The sequence below is a fragment of the Dendrobium catenatum genome, unplaced genomic scaffold (assembly GCF_001605985.2).
Source record: "Dendrobium catenatum unplaced genomic scaffold, ASM160598v2 fragScaff_scaffold_335, whole genome shotgun sequence".
Taxonomy (NCBI): Eukaryota; Viridiplantae; Streptophyta; class Magnoliopsida; order Asparagales; family Orchidaceae; genus Dendrobium; species Dendrobium catenatum.
Window position 1 is genome coordinate 3,919 of NW_021318797.1, and position 5,859 is coordinate 9,777.

The 5,859-nt window shown below is 39.8% G+C and overlaps 1 protein-coding gene across 1 annotated transcript in view; it reads right to left on the reverse strand.

Moving 5' to 3' along the window:
• Window positions 1-5,859, reverse strand: part of LOC110096549 (ABC transporter C family member 2-like) — a 12,174-nt gene that overhangs the window by 3,189 nt on the left and 3,126 nt on the right. The gene's annotated exons all lie outside the window — the stretch shown is intronic.

The following is a 5,859-nucleotide window of genomic DNA, read 5'->3' on the forward strand; positions in this document are numbered from 1 at the left end:
TCTCGCTGAGTTCAACACGGCCATCATCGGGGTGACCTTGAGGTCACTTGAAAAATATTTGGATTTTGTAGAGATTTGAGGGCATTTTTGAAATATATTGTGAACCCCTCCGGTTGAGATAAGCAATCAACACGGCCATCATCGGGGAATTTTGGGGTTATTTCTCTTTATAGATTGAATCTTGTCAACTCAGATAAGCTATTGACTGAGGATCGGGTTTCATAGGCTTCGTGCCTTTGTTTATGAATTTTCTTGATTTTAGGCCTTGAAGGTCGAATATGAATGCATTAAAATAAATATTCCGATCACATTCGTGACCGTATATTTATCTGAGTGTTTGAACCCTGTCTACTCCTATTCATCTACTTAGGAGAATCAGGTTTTGTAGGCTTCATGCCTTTTGTTTAGTAAATTCTTTTGATTGTAGTCTTTGAAGACCTAATATGAATGTATTGAAACAAATACATCGGTCCCCACAACCGTGTATCTGTTTAAATGTTCGAACCCTGTCGACTTCTATTGGTCCGTATAAAAGGATCAGGTTCGAACTAGAATTCGCTTATCGACCCGCGCAGCATCCCTAGGCGTCACGTGTGTACCAATAACACACTTGCCGGGGCTTATGCGGGTCGCGATTGTATTTACCCCTTGTGTACCTATGTGTATATAAACTACGGTGTACCTGTGTGGGGGTACTTTAAATATCTTATAGTTGTGCAGGTAATAGCCATTTGAGTGCTCACAACTTTTCATTTGAGGGCTTGTACATGCCTTCTGTCCGCTAGCACGAGTATTGCAGATCCGGTGGCGCGCTAGTCTTGATATTGACTCCCCCCTTTCTCAATCACCGGGGAAGGATCTCTCTGAACTTTGGAGTCAACGACTACTAGTTTGTAAAGAACTCCTTTTAGGATCTTTGGTGTAGCGGACTCGTTATTTTCGGTGTTTGTAGACACCAGAACAATTTTCTTCTTAAATATAGGACTAAGAAGAGGCTTGGGGACACCAGGAAGTTTGGTTCTAATTTGTTCAAATATTTCCTCCCTTCTGCTAGGGGTGTACATTTGTACATCGAGTCGCTCTTGTACCCGAAATACTTGAAGATCTTGATCACCACTGTCGTAGGTGATATATGTACTTGTGTCCACAGTGGTTCATTGTACTTACAATACACTGTTGTTATCCACAAGTATCCATTTGCAGGGAACCGTTGTATCCACTACAACCTCCTAAAAATGTTTGTAGAAGACCCATTGCTTCTGCATCATATCCACCCTTTCACCAATCTCAGGTGGTTGACGATTGCACTTACTTGTGGGGGGTGGATCTTTGATTGCTGGTCTCCAATATTATCATCTCAATCAACAGGCATTTGTGGGGATTGTCATAGGAGTTTGTGTATTGAGGTTTTGTAGTATGCCTTAGTCACATTTGTTTACTAAGATCAATGTATTTCATCTGACATTGAGTCACTGTTGACCGCACAAATGTATTGTAGTCTGAGTTCCCTCGTGTGTGATTCAAGCTTTGTTTCTTGCATGTGTTTGAATCCAAGTTAAGTTTCATTCAAACTTGAATTCATCAAGTTCACAAGTCCCCACTTGATGTCATATAGCCTGAGTTCAAGTGCGAGTTCAACTTCTTTATTCGGATTCGGATCCAGTCCAAATCAAAGTCTTTGTTTGATGTTCTAGTCTTGTTCAAGTCCCCTACAGTCCTTTGAATTCAAGTGTATGTTCAAATTGGTTTGAGTCTGATTCCAATTTGATTTTGACATTTAAAAATCATTTAGAATTTTGTTCAGATTTAGGTCCACTAGTCCTCTGTTCTTCGTACAAGTCCTCTGCTCATTTAGTTCAATTTCTGTGCATTTATGTTCAAGTACAGGTCTTCTATATTGTTGCCCAAGAAGGTCTTCAAATTGTTCAAGTCTTTGTGCATTTCAGTGAATATTTCGGCAGCACCCCGGCATATCCCCGTTTGGGGGAAAATAGGGGAGCTGGGCCTTCCCACCACGCTACTAGAGCGTGTATGGTAGGTGTCCTTAGACACAGCGGCCGTGCAAAATTTCATCCCACCACGCTACAAGAGCGTGTATGGGGCCTTCAGCAGTACCCGTACCAGAACAGCAGTGACGTACCAGAATAGCAGTGACGTACCACCATGCTACAAGAGCGTGTATAGGGCTTTCCCACCTCGTCGTATGCGTCGCACCGGGCTCCCTCCTACCGTGCTACAAGAGCGCGTATAGGTGGTTCTCCGGTCCGCTGCAAACGTCGAGAATGGGATTTGGAACATCATACCTCTCGTAGCAGTGTCGGCGGTGTCGGTGTCGAGGTCGAGGACCGTCCCCACCACGCTACAAGAGCGTGTATAGGGCTTACCCGCCTCGCCGAATGCTTCGCACCAGACTCCCTCCTACCGTGCTACAAGAGCGCGTATAGGTGGTTCCCCGGTCCGCTGCAAACGTCGAGGACGGGATTTAAGTTAGAAATGTATACCTTGGAGACCGGCGAACTGGCAGTGTCAGCTCAAGGATCGAGGCAAGAGGGGCAAGCATTCTAATTATATTTAATTAGTAATTATAATTATCCTTAAATAATTATGTTTATTTAAAATTATCTATAATTAATTAAAGTAATTAATTATAATTATTATAATTAATTATATTTAATTTCAATTAATTAAAACTAATTAATATTAATTGTAACTTCCGATTCGACAGGAAGTGTCGTCGAAGGAGCGAAGTCGGACAACGAAGAGGGAGCCGGAGAAGCTAACGAGAGGGAGAAAGTTATGATCACAGCCGGCGAGTCTCCCGTTCTTGTCCCGATCAAAGTGTCGTAATTTCCGATCGGACAGGATGAGGAGTTCGTCGGAGTAAGCGAAGTCAAACGGCACAGAGGGAGGGAGAAAGATCAAAGAACGAGAGAGAGAGCCGGACGTGCGTAAGAGAGCCGAAGCCCTCTTCTCTTCGGCTCTTTATCGACGCAAAGAGATCGTGGGAGCGATCTCGACGTGCGACGTGCGAGTCGTGTCGAGGGTCGCGGAACGGCAGCGACGACGTGCGTCGTGCGAGTAGGTAAGTGATTCGACACTTTTTTTTGTTATACAGGTCAACAATATATATATATATATATATATAACCCTAAAAATCCTAAACCCTAATGATGCATGAATTTGTTTAGAAACTTCAAGTAGTTGCTCTTAGGTTAGTTTACATACTCCCAAGTCTTCTTGCATCATAAAAAGGAATTCTTCAGGCGTGTTTTCAAGGGCGTTTCGGATATATAAAGTGACTGGTGAGCTTGAAAAAAGGACATACAAAAATACGAAATTAACATAGTGGTTAACAACGACAAGCTGCCAGTAAGGTATTTTAATGCTAGATAACTCTACCAAGCTAACCAAACGAAACTAGAGTCTTACCAAACAAGGCTGCACAATTTCAGCAGCTGGTAATCTTAAGCTCAAAGCACCCAGACACAAAAATAGCGGTATGGTTATTTACCGAAGAAGCTAGCTTTGAGTAAGGAGGAAAATTTAGGATTTATTACAATTATTTTATCTTAAGTTAGGATTTTAAATTTATTAAATTAATTTTATGCTCAGAAATCCTTTTGGATAATTTAAGGGTAGATTTGATTTCAATTGTATGTGTAACACTATTTTTACTGATGGGCCCCCCCTAGGGAGAGTTATGCCTTGCAATGGAACAATTGAATGATGGGATGATTTATGTTCAACGTTGACAACAAGATTAGATATTTCCTACTTCATTTAGAGAGTTGTATATTGGGAATTATTGCCCGCTGTATATATGTCGTAATTAACTCAAGCAAGCATGACGAGAAGGATGTTCAAACGATGTGACGTGCATACATGCAAATTCAAAATACATAAGCAATGATCAATTGACTCGACATTGCACAAAGTGAGTTCGAAACGCCTGAGTGCGACCCAAACAACTTGAACATCATTTGCTAGTGAAATGGATCGCACCAATGTGTTTAGGATGCTGGATTTATCAAAGAAAATACTTACAAGTGGCATGATCAAGAAAGAAAATACTTACAAGTGGCTTGATCAAGAGACAAAATACTACGGTCTACGGACACAATGTTACGCAAAAATCATGCAGACGATTACAAAAAAGAGTGCATCGTTGACTTCGAAATATCGAAAATACCTAAGAGGGATCTCTCACAATCGATTCTAGAGAACGCAGTCGAAAGTATGGCTTACGGATGCGAAGTTGAGTGAAGTTGTCCAAACGTTGTTTGTTCTTAAAACGGACTTTGTCATTGCATTTGGAATGTTGAAATTACCTAAAAAAGACACCTATATTGCATGAATTTTGTGTGAGTGAAAAGGTGAAATTTGCTAATGCACGAGTCGACGGCATGCACATCGAGATGTATGAGAAATGAGGGGTTGCATAAAGATGCAAATTTATTATGTTATACAATCTTATTAATATGTTATTATTATTATTTTCAAGTATATTTAAATAATAATAATAATAATAATATCAAATATTCTCGTCTCTCCCTCCTCACCATTCCCAAACATAATGTACACCTCCCCAACCAACATTAACACCCACATGTCCCGCACAGTTGTAGCTCCACTCGAAACCGCTTGCCTAACTTTCACCCCTCTCATCTATTAATTAGTAGCTTCACGGAATCACTCCTCTCTCCTCTATTAATCAGTAGCTTCTCGGAGTCACGATCTCCCTTCTCTTAGACTTGCACACTTTAGCCCCGACCTGCCTACAAAAACTCCTATATAATTTCGTCTAAGGTCAACCTCACGCTCACACATTCCCACCTAAACTTAGCCACCGACCAACATTTAAACTACCATTGACAATCCCATCCAAGCCAAACCTCCAACCATTGCTTGAACCGACCCACCAAAGCCCTCACCAGCTCTCGATGCCTAACCCAACCGTTATAGTGTCCCTGCCCCCTAGAAAGGTATATCCTTGAAATCTCAAAATAAGTACTCATGCACAATGTTCTAACATAACGAGGAAATTGGATTTTTTGCTCATGCAGGTGATCAAAACCCCACGTGCTTTTGACATATGTTGAGATGTCTTTTATTTTCCAGGGAAAAATTTTAGAAGATAGATTAGTTTGTAGAGAAGACTATCCAAATATTTCACTTTCATATTGTGAGCACTTTCTGATATAGTTCTAGAGTTTCCATAGAAGCAATCCATTATAATTAATTACCCCTCTTAGTGATGAGAGAGAGAAAGCTTTTGATTAAGGTTAGTCATTAGAAGCTAAATAGTTAGCATATAGTTGTAGTAATTTAATTTACTAATGAAAATTTATTACCATAAACTTAAAATACAAGGTGATAAAGAGTTTTATTTTTATCAACGTATTAGTAAAACCGAAGTTAGAGAGACTTTAACGAAAATAAAGTGTGGAAAAGCTATTGGCCCCGATGATATTACAATATAGGCGTGAAAATGCTTAGGAGATGAAGGAATTTCTTGGCTTACTAAACTTTTTAATACTATTTGGAAGACTAAAAAGATGTTAGATGAGTAGAGAATGAATGTGTTGATTCTTATTTTTAAGAATAAAGGCGATGCACAAGATTGTGCGAATTATCAAGGATTTATAAAGGCGATGCACAAGATTAATGTGCCATCTTTAAAACTATAGGAGAGAGTTATGTAGCATAAGTTGCGGTGTGATACTAATGTTTCTCAAAATCAATTTAGGTTCATAATGAGCATGTCTACTATGGAAGCTATACATTTATTAAGAGGTTTGATGGAGAAGTATAGATAGAATAAGAAGGATCTACAAATGATATTTATTGATTTAGAGAAAG